Source organism: Protopterus annectens, chromosome 1.part1 (genome assembly GCF_019279795.1).
Source record: "Protopterus annectens isolate FY-2018-M chromosome 1.part1, PAN1.0, whole genome shotgun sequence".
Lineage (NCBI taxonomy): Eukaryota > Metazoa > Chordata > Ceratodontiformes > Protopteridae > Protopterus > Protopterus annectens.
This window is the reverse complement of record NC_056726.1, coordinates 1363881934-1363905420: the sequence shown is the minus strand read 5'-3', so window position 1 is coordinate 1363905420 and position 23487 is coordinate 1363881934.

Here is a 23487-nt window from a genome sequence, read left to right as displayed (position 1 = left end):
ATTAGAGGCATGAATGCATATCCACAAGGCAGTCATACACCTATAAAGACTGTCCATTCTTGGCAGTCTTTGTTGTGTATGACCATGTCTGACATATACTCCAGGCATATACCCTCACTCACACTACTCTTAAGTAACTGTCATGGGTGTGTTTGCCACAGATGACCTTGGTCACAGAACACGACAGTGGACAGCCTTGTCACATACATACATATGTGACCTATGATCTGAGAAGCAGCGGCACAACCCGTCAATGGAAACAAATGTATTCATATAGTATGCAGGCTTCACACCTATGTACTGATTGAGGGGACATGTACACATATATATTTGCCATGCAGATACCTGATGTGTGCAATGCACTTACTGTTGTAATCATACTATGTCACACCATAGTAAAAGCAAAACCCACACCTCAGTGACACACACACAGTCAGCATTTGCAGGATTCAAGCCCTTACCTAGCTATGTTATGATACTAGAGAGTGATGCATTAACACGGCACGCTATCTACTTTACTTGGTGGTTGGCCTTCTCTGGCTGTATTTGTAGGATGGTGACATCATCAGTCTTTCCAAAGAGGAATGTACCTCTTTTAGTGTGTTTTCCCAGTCTCCAAAAAGGGAACTCCTTTCAAAGACAATTGCACCCCCCCAAAACCCACACCACAGTGACACACACACACAGTCAGCATTTGTAGGATTCAAGCCCCTACTTACCTATGTTATGATATTAGAGAGCGATGCATTAACATGGCACACTATCTGCTTTACTGGGTGGTTTCCCTTCTCTGGCTGTATTTGTAGGATGGTGACATCATCAGTCTTTCCAAAGAGGAATGTACCTCTTTTAGTATGTTTTCCCAGTCTCCAAAAAGGGAACTCCTTTCAAAGGCAATTGCACACCCCCCCCACCCAAAACCCACACCGCAGTGACACACACACACAGTCACCATTTGCAGGACTCAAGCCTCTACCTAGTTATGTTATGATACTAAAGAGCGATGCATTAACATGGGGTGCTATCTGCTTTACTGGGTGGTTTCCTTTCTCTGGCTGTATTTGTAGGATGGTGACATCATCAGTCTTGCCAAAGAGGAACGTACCTCTTTTAGTGTGTTTTCCCAGTCTCCAAAAAGGGAACTCCTTTCAAAGACAATTGCACCCCCCAATCAGCATCTAAGCCCCTACCTAGCTATGTTATGATACTAGAGAGTGATGCATTAACACGGCGCACTATCTGCTTTACTGGGTGGTTTCTCTTCTCTGGCTGTATTTGTAGGATGGTGACATCATCAGTCTTTCCAAAGAGGAATGTACCTCTTTTAGTGTGTTTTCCCAGTCTCCAAAAAGGGCACTTCTTTCAAAGACAATTGCATCCCCCCTACAACTCACACTGCAGTGACACACACAGTCAGCATTTGCAGGATTCAAGCCCCTACCTAACTATGTGATGATACTAGAGAGCGATGTAGTAACACGGTGTGCTATCTGCTTTATGGGGTGGTTTCCCTTCTTTGGCTGTATTTGTAGGATGGTGACATCATCAGTCTTTCCAAAGAGGAATGTACCTCTTTTAGTGTGTTTTCCCAGTCTCCAAAAAGGGCACTCCTTTCAAAGACAATTGCACCCCCCCCACACAAAACCCACACGGCAATGGCACACACAGACATTCAGCATTTGGAGGATTGAAGCCCCTTCCTAGTTATGTTATGGTACTAGTGAACAACACATTAACACGGCGCGCTATCTGCTTTATTGGGTTGTTTCCCTTCTCTGGCTATATTTGTAGGATGGTGACATCATCAGTCTTTCCAAAGGAATGTACCTCTTTTAGTGTGTTTTCCCAGTCTTCAAAAAGGGAACTCTTTTCAAAGACAATTGCACATACCCACCAAAACCCACACAGCAGTGACACACACACACACACACACAGTCAGCATTTGCAGGATTCAAGCCCCTACCTAGCTATGTTATGATATTAGAGAGCGATGCATTAACACAGCATGCTATCTGCTTTACTGGGTGGTTTTCCTTCTCTGGCTGTATTTGTAGGATGGTGACATCATCAGTCTTTCCAAAGAGGAATGTACCTCTTTTAGTGTGTTTTCCCAGTCTCCAAAAAGGGCACTCTTTTCAAAGACAATTGCACCCCCCCCACCAAAACCATCACCGCAGTGACATAAACACACAGTCAGCATTTGCAGGATTCAAGCCCCTACCTAGCTATGTTATGATACGAGAGAGCGACGCATTTACACGGCGTATTATTTACTTTACTGGGTGGTTTCTCTTCTCTGGCTGTATTTGTAGGATTGTGACATCATCAGTCTTTCCAAAGAGGAATGTACCTCTTTTAGTGTGTTTTCCCAGTCTCCAAAAAGGGCACTCTTTTCAAAGACAATTGCACCCCCCCCACCAAAACCATCACCGCAGTGACATAAACACACAGTCAGCATTTGCAGGATTCAAGCCCCTACCTAGCTATGTTATGATACGAGAGAGCGACGCATTTACACGGCGTATTATTTACTTTACTGGGTGGTTTCTCTTCTCTGGCTGTATTTGTAGGATTGTGACATCATCAGTCTTTCCAAAGAGAAATGTTCCTCTTTTAGTGTGTTTTCCCAGTCTCCAAAAAGGGAACGCTTTTCAAAGACAATTGAACACCCCCTCCCCAAACCACACCACAGTGACACACACAGTCAGTCAGCATTTGCAGGATTCAAGCTCCTACCTAGCTATGTTATGATACTAGAGAGCGATGCATTAACAGGGAATGCTATCTGCTTTCCTGGGTGGTTTCCCTTCTCTGGCTGTATTTGTAGGATGGTGACATCATCAGTCTTTCCAAAGAGGAATGTACCTCTTTTAGTGTGTTTTCCCAGTCTCCAAAAAGAGAACCCCTTTCAAAGACAATTGCATACCCCACCCCAAAGACACACACACAGTCAGCATTTGCAGGATTCAAGCCCCTAATTAGCTATGTTATGATACTAGAAAGCGATGCATTAACACGGGGTGCTATTTGCTTTATTGGGTGGTTTTCTTTCTCTGGCTGTATTTGTAGGATGGTGACATCATCAGTCTTTCCAAAGAGGAATGTACCTCTTTTAGTGTGTTTTCCCAGTCTCCAAAAAGGGCAATCCTTTCAAAGACAATTGCACCCCCCAGTCAGCATTTGCAGGATTCAAGCCCCTACCTAGCTATACTATGATACTAGAGAGCGATGCATTAACAGGGAATGCTATCTGCTTTCCTGGGTGGTTTCCCTTCTCTGGCTGTATTTGTAGGATGGTGACATCATCAGTCTTTCCAAAGAGGAATGTACCTCTTTTAGTGTGTTTTCCCAGTCTCCAAATAGGGAACTCCTTTCAAAGACAATTGCACACCCCCCCCCTCCCAAGACCCACACCACAGTGACACACGCACACAGTCAGTATTTGCAGGATTCAAGCCCCTATCTAGCTAAGTTATGATACTAGAGAGCGACGCATTAACATGGCGTGTTATCTGCTTTATTGGGTGGTTTCTCTTCTCTGGCTGTATTTGTAGGATGGTGAAATCATCAGTCTTTCCAAAGAGGAATGTACCTCTTTTAGTGTGTTTTCCCAGTCTCCAAAAATGGCACTCCTTTCAAAGACAATTGCACACCGCCCCCAAAACCCACACCGCAGTGACACACCCACACACACACACACACACACACACACACACACACACACACACACACACACACACACACAATCATCATTTGCAGGATTCAAGCCCCTACCTAGCTATGTTATGATACTAGAGAGCGACGCATTAACACGGCGAGTTAGCTGCTTTATTCGGGGGGGGGGTCCCTTCTCTGGCTGTATTTGTAGGATGGTGATATCATCAGTCTTTCCAAAGAGGAATGTACCTCTTTTAGTGTGTTTTCCCAGTCTCCAAAAAGAGAACTCCTTTCAAAGACAATTGCATTCCCCACCCCAAACCCACACCGCAGTGACACACACACACAGTCAGCATTTACAGGATTCAAGCCCCTACTTAGCTAGTAGTTATGATCCTAGAAAGTGATGCATTAACACGGGGTGCTATCTGCTTTATTGGGTGATTTTCTTTCTCTGGCTGTATTTGTAGGATGGTGACATCATCAGTCTTTCCAAAGAGGAATGTACCTCTTTTAGTGTGTTTTCCCAGTCTCCAAAAAGGGAACTCCTTTCAAAGACAACTGCATCCCCCAGTCAGCATTTGCAGGATCCAAGCCCCTACTTAGCTAGGTTATGATACCAGAGGACGATGCATTAACACTGGGCGCTATTTGTTTTACTGGGTGGTTTTTCTTCTCTGGCTGTATTTGTAGGATGGTGACATCATCAGTCTTTCCCAAGAGGAATGTACCTCTTTTAGTGTGTTTTCCCAATCTCCAAAAAGGTAACTCCTTTCAAAGACAACTGCACCCCCCCTGTCAGCATTTACAGGATTCAAGCCACTACCTACCTATGTTATGATACTAGAGAGCGATGTATTAACATGGGGCGCTATTTGCTTTACTGGATGTTTTTTCTTCTCTGGCTGTATTTGTAGGATGGTGACATCATCATTCTTTCCAAAGAGGAATGTACCTCTTTTAGTGTGTTTTCCCAGTCTCCAAAAAAGAGAACTCCTTTCAAAGACAATTGCACACCCCACACACACTCACTGTTTGCAGGATTCAAACCCCTACCTAACTATGTTATGATACTACAGGGAGACACATTAACACGGTGCACAATTTGCTTTACTGGCTGGTATCCCTTCTCCTGCTGTATTTGTAGGATGGTGACATCATCAGACTTTCCAGCATGTACCTCTTTTAGTGAGTTTTCCCAGTCTCTAAAAAGGGAACACCTCTCAAAGAAAACTGCACACATACACACACTCCACCCCCACACACACATACACACACTCACTGTTTGCAGGATTCAAACCCCTATCTAACTATGTTATAATACTAGAGAGGGACACATTAACACAGCACGCTATTTCCTTTACTGGCTGGTTTCCCTTCTCCTGCTGTATTTGTAGGATGGTGACATCATCAGACTTTCCAAAGAGGAATGTACCTCTTTTAGTGAGTTTTCCCAGTCTCCAAAAAGGGAACACCTCTCAAAGGAAACTGCACACATACACGCACCCCCCCACACACAAACACACACTCACTGTTTGCAGGATTTAAACCCCTACCTAACTATGTTATGATACTAGAAAGAGAGACGCATTAACAAGGCACGCAATTTGCTTTATTGGCTGGTTTCCCTTCTCCTGCTGTATTTATAGGATGGTGACATCATCAGACTGGACATGGTGATGTGCGTACACTTTGTTTTATGCCATTCCAGGAATGGTCCATGTGGGTCAGCAGGTGTCAGCAGCTTGAACAAGACCTCAGAATCCTTGCCTTGTGTGATCTATCTGTGGACACATTGACATTCTGTCATATGTCAACACATATTTATGCACAGCTTGTTGGTTTTGTGAATACTACATGTGTCTGGGATGTTGCTAAAGGGCTATTCAAAGTCTATGTGACACGTGTAGATGTGTTCATTGATGTATGTCCTGGGTGGCTCCCTTGCAAACAGTCTAGCATGTTTGGGAACCATGATACGCACATGAACATACCACAGTTGGTAGGGTTGTGTGTGTGTCAGCTTCCAATAGCTCTGTTTATGACTGCAACCATGATGGACTCCATGACCTTGCAGATCAGACTTCATAGGCGTACTGGACTTGACTTCCCATGGTGTGTTGTGCACCAACACTTGTGGGGAGTGCCATATGTAGCTGTGACACATTCAATGGTTCCACATCCTGTGTAGGGGGTGAGGCTCATCTGACTGTTCAGGTGCAGGATCTGTCTGTTCTGTAGTTTGTGCATGACACATATTGGGAATCAATGTATTCCACTTGCTGCCATGCTTTTGGCAGTGGGGGTAGCTGCTCATCCATTCTACATGTGATATCTCCTGGTATGATGATATGGACTATTGTCAGTGGGAGGTGGGTATGTACATATGGGCCTGTCAGTCATGATGTCGGCATTGTCACTCAGGTACAGTTGGCCCTGACTCAGGGCATATATGGGTGTACATTGCTATTTATTACATAGCTGAAGGAGGTGTCATGATTCAGTCTGGACTCCTTCTCAGCTACTCTTTACAAAACACTAACGAACATGAACACTAATCCCTGTTATACTCTTTTACACACTTAACACCCTACTGATCCTTTGTGATCAGGCTACAGAGTATGTCATGATAATATCCTGGCATGTCCAGGGGTCGTTTTCGTGTGTACTCTCCAGTCCAGCTGGTGGATATTGTCATATTGACACAATATCACATCTGCCTCATGTACACAGACATCCCTCTCCTCCTCCCGACAAACTCAGATATATGTGTGAGGTGCACCTATATAGACATACAGGGTGCTGAACTCTCTCAACCCATGACTGGCCCAGTCTATCAGGTGGTGAAGGTAACCACACACACCACATATCAGTCTCACATATCCTCTAGCAACAGCACTCAATCCACATTATCACACATAGACATACTCAGATGCTGTAAATGTACTCTACCTAAGCAGCAGAGACCTCCAAAGCAGACACACACACACACACACACACACACACACACACACACACACACACACACACACACACACACACACACACCTGCTACCCCACTACAATACCCACATATCACATAGTTCACAATGTCAGTGTGCCACACAGTCACTGCCCTTCAGGCTAAACAACACACCTAATACACTGTAATAGGCAACATTTATTGTCAGACACACTGACGTACCACTCACCAGCCCTAACAAGGGAATAGCCACTTTGGGCTGTCTGTTGGGTGCCAGGATTTGCTGCATAACACAGGCAGTCAGGTCACTCCAAAGCAAGTACAGGACTGGCACCATCATTGTCCCTGCTGGTGTGTATAACCTCAGACGTTACTCCCTGGACCACATGACATGATACATAAGAGGAACACTCTGATCATGTAGCCCAGGCCAGTATGACCCTGACCTTGTCTAGCATCTTACACCCACCAATTATGATGTCACAGTATACAGACACACATATCACATTTAACAGTTGCCTAACAAATTTGTTTAATTCATAGGGGATGCAGTGTCTGTCAGCGTATGGTGACATGCTCAACATGCCACGTAGCTTCACTATGGACAGCTTGCACCTGTCACCCTTGGACTTTGGTATGCTGGCTAAGGCTCTTGCTACCATCATAATGCCTTTTTTAAGCAGGGCTCAGAAGACAAACCCACCTCCATAGACATTACAGGTTAAATTAAACTAAGGGTAATGCTGCTCAACAACAGTTGTGTTAACCTCATATTGCGGCCACACAGGACTCTCCTCAGTATGGAGGATAGCGATATCTGTGCACTGACAGATGCCTGGTTCAGGCTCGCTTATGTACACCAGCACTACCAGGTTATGTTTCATACCATGCTGTCTGACAACAAGACTTGGAACAGACAACACAACTAGGGGAAGTATCCATATACATCACAGATACACACACCTCCGGGTTAGTAGCACTGCACAAAGCATCACAGACCATACATATACAACTACCATTGTGCAATACTGCCTTTCAGTTTGTTGCCTGCTACAGAACACACTTGCAATCTCAGGAACCACACTCGGCTTTTGTGGGAACTATGAAGAATATGAAGGTCTCCACAAACACCATTATATTGTGTGACTTCATATACACAAATATTGACTGGGGATACTACTCAAGCCTTGACACCCTCACCCAACAGTCACTACAATTTGTAGACTCATATGCTATGGCACAACCAGTCAGCACAGCCACAAGGGGGAATATATATTGGACCTGATCATCACCAACATGGGGACTCTATGTTCCACACCAGCGATATACCCCTCATTGGTAAGGTCAGAACATACATGTATCTCACTGGACATACATATACCATCCACACACCCATCCTGGGTAATCTTGGTGAACTTCTCATGAGCCAGCGTCTCACTTCACCGCAGCAAGGTAGTATCCTTCAGAGACCCTGAGACAGTGGCAAATATGGCTGCATCCTTTACATACACAATCTATGGACACTGCATGGATTGTGCTATCCCAAATAACAACAGGACTCACTACTCCAGTGGCAGGGGACCTGTCTGGTAGACCCCAGCCATTAATAAGCTGTACATGGTCAGGAGGAAGCTACTACATGATAGAGCACAATCACAGACTGGGACGGCATCTGTGATCTGTACTAGCAGACAGCTACGATCACTCATGAACTTTTCTAAGGGCCGCTTTTACTGGACAATTGCAACAGACATGTAGGACTATCACACGGTCTTCTTCAGTTATGTCAGGAACCTGGGTGGACACTCACTGATATGCTGTGAGTTACTGCATAATGACTAAACCTACCCTGAACCCACTGGCATTGCCAACATCCTAGCAAACAGGTTCAATCCAGATGTCTCCCACCCATCCCCCCTAAGGAGCAACTATCCATCCCAACAGAGTATAACCTCCCTGACATCACACAGTAACAGGTGAGTGCTGCCCTCCCCAAAGCGTACATCACAGTATCAATGTGACCAGATGGTGTCCCAGCCTGCATCTTACACGAGCATCATGACAGACGTAACCCTCACATTACATCACTGTTCAAGTATTGGAGTTACCACAGGATATGTACCCAAGGAATGGCATACAGCGACAGTGGTCCCGCTCCACAGAGTTGGTGCCACAATGGACCACAGACGATATTGCCCTATAAGCCTAAGTAGCCTGTTCTACAAAGCTATGGAGTGTATTGTCATGGGACTCATACACATAGATATCAGGAACCTACAGACACTGTGTCCTAGATTTTTCAGTGTTGTTGTGGGCAGATCTTGCCTCTTGAACCTGTTTGGATTTTTTAAGCAGCTAATAGGTCCATCAACATAGGGGCAGCTGTCCACATAGCCTACCTGAACCTTGCAAAATCCTTCAACACAATAACCCACTGGGTCATTATGCATAGGCTCACCAGCGTCGATATGAACACATATCTGACACAATGGATTGATACCTGGATCAGGGATAGCACCCACATGGTCAGAATCGCAGGTGCCATGTCTGACTATACACCAGTTACACGTGGCATCCCACACAGCTTGGTCCTGGGACCTCTCTTGTTCAGTATATATTTGTCTGACGTACAGGCTACCACAGGTGGAATATGGCTGTACATGTTTGCACTTGACTGCAAACTGGGTGCCATGATCAACTCTCCAGCTGCCACATGCATACTCAAACAGGGTCTCACAGAGATGGATGACTGGTGCCTGAGCCATGGCCTACAGCTAAATGCCATTAGTTGCATAGTCATCCCCTTTGGGAATAACAACATGCCCACACATTACCACATAAGTAGTACTCCATTACATACAGTAGGAGTTGTTAGGGGTTTGGGGTCATGACTTGTTCGTACTGTCGCCTTTGACATTCACGTTGTCAAAGTGGTTGGATACTCCTTCTATGTGGGCCACCTTATCCCATATGGTTTCACATCTAGATCGAGTGAGGTCATTGTGCCCCTATACTCATCACATCCATGCTTGGTTACAATGCCACATTTGGGGTGTACCTTACCCGACACCTGCAGCAACTGTACTGGCCACAGAAGTTCCTCACCAAGCAGATCTAGGTACTCACACAGATGCCCTGCACAGTTCGGATGCAGTAACTCCAGCTCTACTCAGTCGATTACCACCTACTCGGATATGATGTGTGCCTGTTGTTTGCAGATATACCCAGCACAGAATTACTGGACATGCTCCACCTCAGAATATCCAACTCCCTTGGAGCTACACACTCCAGGGATGTATACCTCAGCACAGATGTTAATAGGACATGCTGGAGGGACAGATTCTTATCCCAGAGGCTCCACTCACTCCAGAATGTAATCCCAGTTTCACATAGGCAGAGCCACCCATTGACCACCTACAGGAGACATCTTGATGACTGTATGGGTGATCATATGTTTACCCCTGGGATATCTTCTGTGTCCCTGCTAGACAGAGGCACACTAGCCTAAACATACATGGGCTATCTTGTGTGACCTACTATTCACACACACAGTGTAGTCATCTGACAGGGTTGTGAATGCCAAACACACTCTGGCTAGGCTTGTACATGCCCTAGGGCAGATAGCCTAGTATTGACCTCTGAACCTATGCTAATGTTCAAGATGCACAATGTTTATTGCTGATACTGTTTGCAGGTCTTTATTGTCTTTGCTTTACCAGTTTCTATGAACAACTTCAGTATCTGCAGAACATATTTGATTATGACAGGGTTCGACTATATAATAGATGTGTCTGTTGTCATAGAACTGTGTGCACAGGGTGGATTGCTGTATAGTAACAGGTTCCTGGGTTTAACACATGGAACTGCCAGATATGCGTGGCCCACTGCTGTACTCAGACATGGCCTAAGTGTGTGAGCATGCCCAGTTCAGACATTCCGTGTTTTGTTGCCTGACATTTGTCTCATTTATTCAAGTGTGTGAGCATGCCCAGTGTGACCTTTCAGTATGTTGCTATCTGAGGTCCACTACATTTGTTGATGTGTGTGAACATGACCAATATTAACATTTATAGTGTGTGTGTTGGAAGTCAGGTTCTGTTCTCACTGCAGGACTTACCTTTGTGTCATAACTCGACAAGGATTATGCTGTGCCTGCAGGGTTTCCATGAAATACTTTGCATAGACTTACCAACATTCCTTCATACAGGCTGACCACTGCAATACTGTCATGGTTTAGTGGTTCTAGTACTTTGGCAATAGTGCACAGTATCGTGGGTTCGAGCCCCATCACTGCTTTATATTTTCATACTGAGCAGACCAGACTGCTTAAGGGCCAGTTAAGCAAATATGAGCATGTTGGCTTTTGTTCATCTATGCCCTACTTAGACCAGGCTTGTCCGACATTGCTCAATATTCACCAACATAGCTGGACGTTGCCCAATATTACTGAACATCAACCACAGTTGCGCTAGTTGGTGTGTGCAATTTTGTTTGCATATAGTACATGGTGGTAAATGCTGTTTAGCACTGCTTTATATTGCTTAACACGTGGCAATCATGCCTTAGGTGGTGCTGCAGGGCTGCCTATGTCGGATGCACATACTACACTCCCTGTACATGTTTGAAAGCAGGTAGTGTCAACTTAGGCATCCCTTTTACTATATGTGCGAGTCGGAGAGAGGTATCATTTCCAGAGTTCCTACTGAGCCAGTGTATGTGCTATGCATTGCCTCTTTGCCAAGGCCAAAGCATACTGGGTATGCCTCCTTCTGCCTACTGGGGCAGGCTCAGGTTGTTCCTCCTCCGAGTCATGCTCTGCCTGTGATGGCCTTGGCAATGGTGGGGGGCTGTTTGGCCCAGGTCTATGCTGGTCCTGCTGCAACTGTTTTCACAGGATCATATTATGTAGCATAGCACATACCATGACTATTTGGGTACATGTAGTTGGTGAGTACTGCAAGGCTCCACCAGATGTGTCCAGGCACTGGAACTGTGACTTGAGCAGCCCAAACACACGCTCTATTACATTATGTGTTTGTGCGTGTGCCTCATTATGACGTTCCTGTTCAGGTGTGTGTGCGTTTCTGATGGGTGTCATCAGCCACGGCTCCAGTGCATAGCCAGCATCCCCCACTAGGTGACCATGTGGGATGTCCCCATTGACAAATGTCTGGTACAGCTGCGTCAGATGCCAGATATGGGAATCATGGTAGCTTCCAGGGCAGCCTGCACACACATTCAATATTATGCCCTGGGCATCACACACAACCTGGCAGTTGATGGAGGGGAAGCCTTTGCGGTTGGCCAATACCTCACGGGAATTGGGGAAATATACATGATCACCAACATGTGCTGACATGGCATACAGGAACTGGTGTAGTACCCTGGATGCTGATGCCTGTGATATCCCCATCATATCACCAGTTGGTCTCTGGAAGGTACCTGTTGCTAATATTCTTAGGCCAGCACATACCTTGGTTTCCACTGGGATGGGTTCCCCTCTGTTGGTTCTGTGCGTGAGGCGTGGCCTGCACAGCTCTACAATTTGCTGCAGGAGGTCTCTGTCCACTCTATAGCGCTCCACTATCTCCAGCTCATGTAGCCCCTGGTAGGTTACCCTGGGCCTGTACACTCTTCTCCGTCTCCTCACTGTGTGTTGTCCAGCAGCATTTCCATTGTCACCACCCTCAGCATGTTGCATATGTCACCTTATAACAGCAATGGCAGCCCCTAACATTTCTTTGTCTTAGTAAAGCTTTTTTAGTTTTCACTTCTATTAGCTTACTGCAGTGTCTGTTGTGAGAAACATAATGGACTGTTGTTTGCAGAGTTTTAAGTGCTAGGCTGGGCTGGGCTAGTGTACTGCCTGTGTAATTGCCTAATTCTGATTGTTTTCACCTGCTAGCTCTATTAGTACTCCCTGGTAGCTTCCTACTATTTGTTGTGCTTCCTTTTTCCTTTCTGTTTCCTCAGGGGGGGGGGGGGAGCGCCACGCACACAAGCGCAAACACGCGCACAGCAGCTAACACGTGTGCACACATGCTTACATGGACTAAAACTTGCCTATTCGGGTTAAAACGCACGCACGCCATCGCAAATGCATGTACAACTCTTTACACAGCCTTATACATGCTTACTCCGGCTTAAATGCGCACACTCACGCTTACACATGCGCACTCTGTCTTACTCGGGTTTACACAGACGCACACGCATGCATACCTGCTCATCAAGAAACTTTGGTGTTATCCACGGCATACACCTTCCATTTCTTTCCTTTCCCTAGCCTACCTGTTGACACACCTCTTTCCATGATGTGTAAATGACAACTGACACATGCCACTCTGCTCCAATGAGCTTCACTTCTTTCATACATACCCCCCTCATGATGTCACCTATCTTCTACTCTGTTACTCCCCATATCCTACTTCTACACTCCACTAAATGTGCTAATTTGCTATGTAAACTTGCGATTCACTATCCTAACCCTCATTTACATAGGATTGCCTACTAATGCTTGGTTACATGTCTTAGACTGAGCTTCCCCCCTTAGCAACCTCTATTCGATGGCCATGTTGTCTTCAGCCTGCCATTCCCTTATATTGTACATTACCAATTTCAATAAAATCCACATTTGTGGGTTTTAATTTTTAGTATTCTGGGTTTTAGAGTGCAGCCTGTTTGCACGGCACTGTACTACGCTTAAACATCGGTAATTGGCGAAAAAAAATATTTTTATTTTCATATTGCATCAGGAAACATTTCCAATGGCTGTATATTTGGCCATTGGCATGCTTCCTGCACTGGATGCAACCTTTATTTGGAGCTGTCACGGCTCCGTTTTGCTATTTGCAGAACGGTACTCAGTTGTCAACTGAATACATTTCTACAAATAACACTGCTCTTACTCAGACAGGTTCGGGTTTCCTGAATCGCAAATCTACCTCATTTGTCTGCCTTTCGACTGCAATTGAGGCAATTTGCATATTCCAGCCGTGTCCATGTAAGAGCCGTTTTAGGAGCTCTCTTACACGCCCCTACAGGCTGTTCCTGGATCGCTCGTCAGACATGATGACTGCATGGAGTCTTACTCTACTCTAAGACTCCGTGCAAGCCTTCGTGAATCTGGCCCTCTGTCTTTACAGTTGCATTACATTAACACATTTAGCTCATATCTTCTCCTCTGTATCTATCTACACACCATAACATTTTAACTAAAACAGGGGTGTGTTAAGCAAAGGTACAAATCACAACCTCTGAATATAGTTATCACTGGTGCCTTCCCTGTATGTTCAGATAAACATAAATATGATTAATATGTGATGTACCTTATAACAAGCTGCTATACATTTGTACAATTCCTTAGTTCCTTGCATTTTATTTTTGTATTATTTCATATATTAATAAATTCTCTTTTTTACTTCCCTTGAGATTGAGGAGAAAGTAAATTTCTTCATCCTGATTTCTGCCACTTGCAGAGTGTGAGTGTGTGGACAGTGGACATGGGAGAGGGGCAGCCTGTGTGGTGTCGTGTCAGACTCTCAGTCATACTGTTTTCTTCCTGAAACAAATCCTTCACAACTGAGTTTTGCATTCATTGAATGCAGGGATCTTGGCTTTAACTATCTAGACTAAACTCCTCTTTTCATACTCTTGAGGTGATGACATAACGTTGACTCATTGGGTCTTCTTGTTGACAGACGTCCTCGTTCACTGGTCGACACAAGTCATGGGTGGGTCTGCGGCTATAAACAGCTCTCTGACAGGCAGTCAGGGGTCAGGCACTGTCTCGCAACTCTGACATCATCACACATGCCCCTGCATGTTGATGACATTTTGGGATACTAGCAATGTGTGATGACATCAGCATTAACTAAAAATGTTAAATATTGAAGAAAAAAGCATTGTGATTTGAAGGCGCCACACAGGAATTTGTGGCACCCCATTATTTTAGTCTCAAAACCAGGAAATCCCAAGGAATTTGGTATGGTTGAGAGGTATGTTAAGGATATGGCATCTAGGCCAAGGAATGTGATCATTCACTGTATTCAGCACTTATTAAGCCAGTTATGGAGTATAATGCCCCCCTGCAGGATATACCTGTCCAAAACTTGACACAACTTGAGCTACCACAACACTTTCTCATCAAGAATATCAAAGGCCTTAATCATAAAAGCTACACAGTGACCATTTCAAAGCTCTGTCCCTTTTCTCATTATCTTACAAACTACTGAGAAAGTGATCTCAGCCTAGCTTACAGAGCCTCAACCATCCGCATCCCTTCAGACCTACTTCAGCAAGTCTAATGGTGGCATAAACACCTGTTCAAGAGATCATAATCTATTCTGTAACATAAATAGAATATGTTGGAGGGATAGATATTCACTGCATAGAATACCACTTTTTCTGAAATTTTCTCCCCTACACATAGAGTACATCTCTAACCCTATTCAAATGTAATCTGGATGAATGGATGTGAAATTGCAAGTTTATGCCTGGTTTAGCACCTTTGTCTGTTATATACAGGGATAACATGTACATGTCTGCCCAATTCTAGGCTATTCATACTTAAAATACAAGGAGGCTGGATTATTTGTACTTACAACACAAAGGCTATAAACTTCTTCAGGATGTATTGCTAGGCCTCAAAAGATCCTCACAGATCAATAGCCTAGTAAGTGCCTCTGAAACTATGAATGTATAATGTTATTTATGTGGTGGATTTGTCAGGTTGGATACAAAAATACAACATCTACCCCGTTAGCAAGCTGAAATGCTACCATGATAAGAGACCATACTTCTCAGCCTATCAGAGCAAGAAATCTGGACAAAGCTTAAATAAAAGTGGGATAAAGGCCCAAAAATAGGGACAATTTTTAAATATTGCTCTTACAAACTTATGAGGTCAATATTTGGATATTCTGTGAAAATATGTACAGTTGAGATGTATGTAAGTGACAAAGAGACACTGGTACTCAGCATTTGCAATGAGCCCCAACAAAAATTGGTGGGTGGGGGGGGTAATGTGGTAAACTTTACCGGGTCTTCGCTTGCTATTTCAATGAATGAAGTAGTTTTATCACACCAGCTCTCATTCCAGTTTAGGAAATCCAAGCAGCACTGCCAAAGTTTGGAGAAATTTTCAGTGCCAGTTCAGAGTATATCCAAATGGTGGAGTACCCTATGGGCAAAGGGACCTGATTATCAATGAACCAGGATCCTTATAAAATGCTGAAGTAAGTCTGACTGCAGTACTGGATTTGGGGTTAATTCAGGCAGTGTTTGGGCCTCTACAGTAGTGCTGGTTCCAAAAATAGATGAAATCACCTTTTCTGCATAGACTGCTGAAATTAAGCTGGCACACTGATGAATCAGACATATACTACATGCCCAGAACACAGGAAACTTTGAATCAACTGGATAGTTCTAACTATCTGACTACAGCTGATTGGACTATGCCCACACCAATGGAGGGATCAGATTGTTTCGTCTTATTTGGAGGTATGAAATTATCAAAATTCTCTTTGGATTCAATAATGCTGCAGCAGCTATTTTATCCTGCCTGAAGCTGGAGTATGACATTCCTGGAGAGTGTGATCGATAAACGAATATGCAGACTAGTAGCAAGTAAGATGGAAGATGAGCAGCTTGAATTCTAGTCAGGATGCAGCACAATAGATCAAATGTTTGCAGTGAGACAGATTGTAGAAAAGAAGCTGAAAATGAGGAATGATTCCAAATGGGCAGTCTTAGACTTGGAGAAATCATATGACAAGGTGCTAAGAAATCTAATTTGGGCAGTGCTGCAATGGTTCAAAGTCCGAGAAACAGTGGTAGAATTAGTGCAGGCTATGTACAAGGATCCACTGATACAAGTACAAAAGTACTGAGACTCACAAAGGAATTCTCTGTGAGATTGTGTGTCTCTGCATCAGTGTTCAGCTCTGAGTCCACTGCTATTGATCATGTTAATGGACTACATTAACAAACAAGTCAGAGGTAACAGATCAACAAAGCTGCTGTTTGCAGACAAAGAGGCACTACAAACAGACTCTGAATGGGAACTTCAAATGATAGGGGACTGGAAAACTGAGGGCAAATACAATGTAATCGAGTATAGAGGACTGGAAAACTGAGAGCAAATACAATGTAACTGAGTACAGGCAAGACAGCTGTTCTGCTAATAAATAAAGGAAATCTGAAGTAGCTGAACACTGAACAGGTTAACAGCTTTAGGTATCTGAGAGGGATGGTTGAGGAAAAGAGAAGTCTGAATGAGAAGGTCAAAGTTAGACTCCGATGGGCTGCAGCCAACTGGCACAGAGTATCAGGGGTACTGTGTGACAGAAGAATGCCAAAGAAGCTGGTAAGTAAGGTGTACAAAACAATGGTGTGACCAGTACTTATGTATGGTACAGAAACCTGGGCAGTGAAGGAAGAGCTGTTCAGGAAGCTTGAAGTGATAGAGATGAAGTGCCTGAGATGGTTGGTAGAATGCACGCTGTAGGACCTATAAAGAACTGATGACATCAGAGCAGAAACCAAAGTAACACCAATTGTAGAGAAAGTCAAACAGAACATATTACAGTGATTTTAATATATGTGCAGGAAAGCGAAAGATGCTTTGGTAAAGAAGGGAGAGACAAGAAGAAGGAGGCAAGAGTAGATAAGGACATACACCTAAGACATGAATGGATTGTTTGAGACAAGACCTGCAACAGTTAAGCATGATTGTCAAAAAAAGTTAGAAGAGTGGCATTGAAACAAAATAGGTGGTGGCAGTTAATGTTGACACCCTGATCCCATATAGAAAAAAGGGTCTATATCAGTCCATCAAAACGGCTGACGATCGAACACCAGATGTTCGAACTGTGAAGTTCGAACACTGATTATCACAAAGTCACGGAACACCAAATTCTTTCCCAGGGAAAGAATTCGGTGGGCCATTTCTGTGGCTTCATGATTATCAGGAGTGTGGTAGGAAGTTACGGGTTGGGTTCAGGTAAGTGTGCGATTGTGTGGACGTTAGGTTTAGGGCGTGGGTTAGTTGAGTTAGGGTTAGGGCGCGGGTGAGGTGGGTGTGCGATAGTGACAGACGTTAGGGTTAGGATGGGATAGGTGAGTTAGGGTTAGGGCACGGGTCAGGTGAGTGTGCGACAGTGACGGACCTTAGGGTTAGGGTTAAGGTAAGTGGATAGATAGTAGTGTATGTACAGTTTAGTGTAGGGTTAGATATAGGATTTTAAGTGTTTGTGTGTAGATTGCTGGTTTTTTTGGTGTGCTTGTGTTGTGTGTGTGTTTTTTTTAACAGCGATTTTTTTCCCTCGGAAAAAAATCACTGTTCTAAGACTTCAATGTTTTTGTACTTCGTGGTTAGAAGTTCGAACATATGGTGTTCGAACTTCAGCTGTTTCGGTGAACTGATATAGACCCGAAAAAAATGGAGAAAAGGGAGTTTGACTGAAGTAGCTGGAGACTTTTGTGTTACCTGTGCAGGTGATATTGTTGTCTGGAGTCAGTTTTAGTAGGAACCTGTTCAGTATTTTAGGAGGGAATACTGAGTGCACTGAAAGGATAGAGTTAATGATTAAGGCAAATAAATGTTAGGTAGGAAAGGCATAAGCTCCTTGTTTTGGTCATCAGGTGGGTAGTGGCATAATTTGAGCAGAGTCTGCTAAAGTAATAATGGCATAAGCTACCAGTGTTACAAAAAAGCAGGTAAGGGAATTTTTGTGGACATTGGGGTATTACAGAAGAATGTTCCTCATTATAACTCCATACCCCAACCCAAAATATCAGTCTGTATATGTTTTACTGAAACCCAGTATTTAATCAGGCATTCAAGAATCTCAGAGAGACATTGAGTAGACTTCCTGTGTATTAGCCACTCATGATTATATCCTTCACACCACAGACTGATAGATGACTGAAATAAATAAATAAATAAATACATAAATGCATAAATAAATAAAACAAGATTAAGGGAGTGGGGTCATGTCGACATTTGTTTTTCTGTTGTATTTATTGTCTTTTTTCAGTGTTTTGAGACCTGGAATGAGAGTCCTTTCATTTCAATATAGAGCTGAGTTTGGGGTTGTAGTCCTATAAAATAACAAGCAAATAGTGGGTCAGAATCAGTAATGCAAATGCATATGGCTTGTCAAGTCAAGGAATTGAGAAATTAGGATAAGGTGCACCATTAACATTCAGGATACATTCCTTGATGGTATGTAAAGAATGCTTTGTTGTGCTTAGAAAAGGGAGCAGAACTGAATCACGTGAAACTTGGCAGTTGTTTTTAGTAAAGATAAAGTAAAATGTGAAATTTAAAACAGCTGTACAAAACTGAGTAAAATGCAATAATTTTCAGAAAAGGAAACCCCAGAGCTATGTAAAATCTGTTAACTGTTGCTTCGTGTAAATCTTGCAACACATAAGATGTATAAAATGGATTAAGTTGCATGAAAGCCTACAGCTGATTTTGTAAGCACAGCTTTGGTTTACCTTATATTATTAGACATAGCTGCACCAAAGACTGATTATAAGGCCTGTTCCATGAGGCTCAGCAACCAGTTACTAGATTTGGAATTCTATATTCTAATGGTTCATATGTAAGTACTAGGGCAGCTGCCCTTGTGAGCCATTTTAAGCCTAGCCAATTTCTGTTTTAAAGGTGTGACTCAAACCCCCTTAACCATTATACCAACCCCCAAAAAGATATACTTACTTGCTGGCACGAAATCAAACCCTGGTCTCCCGCAGGGATAATCACCGCTATACTAATGAAGATAACTATACTAACTAATGGGTTAGCAGCTTCTTTTATTGTAACAGAAATAGCTCTTCACTAATTGGATGTACACATCCAAAGTTCCTTCACTGGAACCAACATATCCTTTTTCAGCAAGTAGAATCATTATAAATGGAGCAGCAGTTTTTAAGACATGCTGCCCTCATTGTGTAACACTTATATATCTGCAGTTGGTGCAGAGGGTTAAGACTGGGATTTGCAGTACATGGGTTCAATTTCTTCAACTTTCATTTACCTAATGTGTGACCTTCAGCAACACTTATCCAGACATTATCCCCAGATCACCCTTGAAAAAGGACTGTGCATCCAGTCAGCCTTCCTGGGTAACAAATGGGTGTTATTATATATATATTTAACATGAAATGGTAAGTTCTGGATGCCTTTAGGAAAATGGACAAAGAATCTGTTTGAAGAAGTTTTTAGGTATAGTGTTCTACTTTTCTTGTGGTGACACAGCAGTACAGTGTAAGTAGAGTTGTCACTACATTGTGATATATTTTTGGAAGTGATTACCAGCTAGGTTACCTTCAATATGGAGTCTGCTTATCCTCCCTGTGCTCATCTGAGCTTTCTCCAAGTACTTCAATGTCCTTCCACCTCAAAAAGAAGTATGATACATGGATCAATTAATGTCAGTTTTCCCTTGGCATGCATGCAGTATGTGTGTGGTATGGAAATATGACTTGGCAATCTACGTGCCTAGTAAAATCCATGTAGGTGAGTGGCTTTTTATAAGGTCACTATAGGAGTCTGACGTAACTGTTAAGCATGGGTGAATGAATACTGCTCTTACATTACCACAGTTTTATTTTTATGGCTTTATACTATTTCAGAAATTTGTTGAATGTCTATGACTTTTTATTTCTTTCATTTGCTCTGAGTTTCATTATCTATAGCTATATCTATCTATCTAGCTGAATATATATATATATATATATATATATATATATATATATATATATATATATATATATATATATATAAATAATAAAATACGTGTGTGCATGTGTGTAGAGAGAGATATGGAAATGCATACCAAGACGTGTGTGTGTGTGTTTGTGTGTGTGTGTGTGTGTGTGTGTGTGTGTGTGTGTGTGTGTGTGTGTGTGTGTGTGTGTGTATGTATGTGTGTGTGTATATATGTGTGTATATATATATATATATGTGTGTGTGTGTGTGTATATATATATATATATATATATATATATATATATATATATATATATATCTTTATATGGTACTACTTCAAAATCCCACTGCCCAGAAGATTGTTTAAAATCCCAAGACGAAGATCATGAAACTGTGAAAATTCGAACGTTGAATTTTTACTAGGGTAAGTAAACACTGGCCAAACGGAAATGAAACTCACACCGAGGTAAGTAAAACCCACCTATACCCCCCACCCCGAATGTGATTGGGGGGCTGCACCCTCACATACCCCTAATTATATATAACAACTCTGGGATTGCACTACAGTGGAGAAAAATGCATGTTGGGCAAGTGTTTACTTACCCTATTCAAAATATGATGTTCAAGTTTCCACAGTTTCATGATTTTCATCTCGGGATTTTAAACGTCTATCTTCTGGGTGTCGGGATTTCAATGTAGACCCATATATACATACATATATATATATAGATAGATAGATATATATATATATATATAAATATATATATATGTGTGTGTGTGTGTGTGTGTGTGTGTGTGTGTATAGCAAATAGTAAAAGTGAAGCTGTCTGCATATTCGAGGAAGTTTAGTAATATATATGACTACAGATTTCGGGAACTATTACTTTTACTGTCTATATGTTATTAAACATTGATTTCCTTGTGTACCTTTCAGTGTTAAATTTGGGATTTATTTCTATATCTTTGAATATTTTCTTGAAGTACTCAGTGTATGTATTGTCACAAAGATGTACCAAGCAGCAGCTATAGTTTATGTCACACAAGAAGTGCTAAAGTGCTTCAGTTAGTTCAGTCAGCAAATGCAAAAAAAAAAATCACTTCTTTCATTTTAAATTGTAACAGACTGCTTTCTACAGTTCATGCCACAGACAGAGGACTAAAGTACCTTAGTTCAAACTCTAAATGAAACACCAGCATTCTGGCAACTGCCAATTGTTTCCCCCTAAGATCTGGGGCAGCAACACCCTTCGCACGACCCTAGCAGTATCTCTGTATCATCAGCGTGTGCAGGCTATGGCTGAAAAGGATCTTATAACTTAAATAAATAGCCAGATAAACAGATAAAATTGTTATATAGATACAGATACACTTACAGTTATACAGTCATAGATATAAATAAATAGATATATAGATATAGATATATATATATATGTAGATATAGATATGGATATAGATATAGATATAGATGTAGATATATATATATATATATATATATATATATATATATACATATATATATATATATATATATATATATATATATATATATATAGATAAAAATATAGGCTGGAATTCAGAAATGTTGTCAAGAGAGATAAGACCTACCACAATCCTTTACCATGATGAAGTGCAGCACCACAGCTGCTGTCTTGCTGACCTACCACAAATGCTAATTGGACATTTTCTGGGAGCAGTATACAATTATTAGCCATGTGCTCTACCCCTGAAATAACTATAAAAAATGATTTACACAGTCAAGTGGTTCTTAGACCCACTCAGCTATGTACACCCTAACCGCTAACTGCATTAGTTAACTCAGCCAAATATTTGCATTCACTCATTACTCTCAACTGAAGAGATCAAGTTAGAAGCAAGTGCTGGGGAGTTTAGAAGATAGGTAGTGTTGGGACATGCGTGGGTGTATGAGTGTGGCTGCATGTGTAAGTGTATGTAGAGGTATGTGCTTGTAAGGTGAGTGTATGTCTGCCTAGGCAGTTGTAGTGCGGGGTTAGTTACGAGATAGTTAGGATGTGTGTGTGTGTGTGTGTGTGTGTGTGTGTGTGTGTGTGTGTGTGTGTGTGTGTGTGTGTGTGTGTGTGTGTGTGTGTGTGTGTGTGTGTGTGTGTGTGTGTGTGTGTGTGTGTGTGTGTGTGTGTGTGTGTGTGTGTGTGTGTGTGTGTGTGCGCGCGCGCTCATGTGTGTGTTTATGTTTATGAGTGTGGTCAGGTGAGGTGGTCATATGTTTCAGGTATGGAGAGAGAGAGTGTGTGTGTGTGTGTGTGTGTGTGTGTGTGTGTGTGTGTGTGTGTGTGTGTGTGCACATATGGAAAAGGTATGCCTGCCGTACCCAAACTCCTCTTGATTAATGAACAAATCCTGCAGTACCAGGGGGATCACTAGACACCAGGATCTAGTATCACAAGTTAATAAAACACCAGGATTTACAGAATAAAAGACACTGGGAAGAAGCTAGACACCAGGAATACTCTTTAATATTATCCTAATCCACTTAAAAAGTTAAGAGAACTGACTTTTTTGCAGTATGAAAGACATATAGGCATGAAGTATGAAACTCTGTTGTCTGGCATTGTTGACTGCCAGCAATGTCTATGATTTACGGTGGCTGTGCTGATGAATTTGAAACAAAGCCAGAGATAAAACTAGCTAACACCAAGAAGTCTGTCTACATATTAATCTGATTCACTTAAAGTTAATAGATTAACAGGTCTTGTATACAGACTCATTTACTTAACAATAAGAATGAAACTCTAATGTTTTGCGATATTGAATGACTGCAAGCATTCATGATTTACAATGGACAGTGACAAATCAGAGGCATTCTGGAAACTGAGAGCTATGTAAAAGGGATGGCAGTGTGTGTGTGTGTGTGTGTGTGTGTGTGTGTGTGTGTGTGTGTGTGCGTGTGTGCGTGTGTGCGTGTGTGTGTGTGTGTGTGCGCGTGCTTGTATGTGTATGTGCAGTGGGTGCCTTTGCCATTTTGATGTATCAGCCACCAGTGATGATTACCACAAAGGGAATAGAAAATGGCCTGCTAATAGATGGGCAATTACTGAGTTATTCGGAAATATGCAAATTAGGGGATAAGGTCTTTCCTCATTATGGCTAATGTGTCTCTGAATCATTGGTTTCC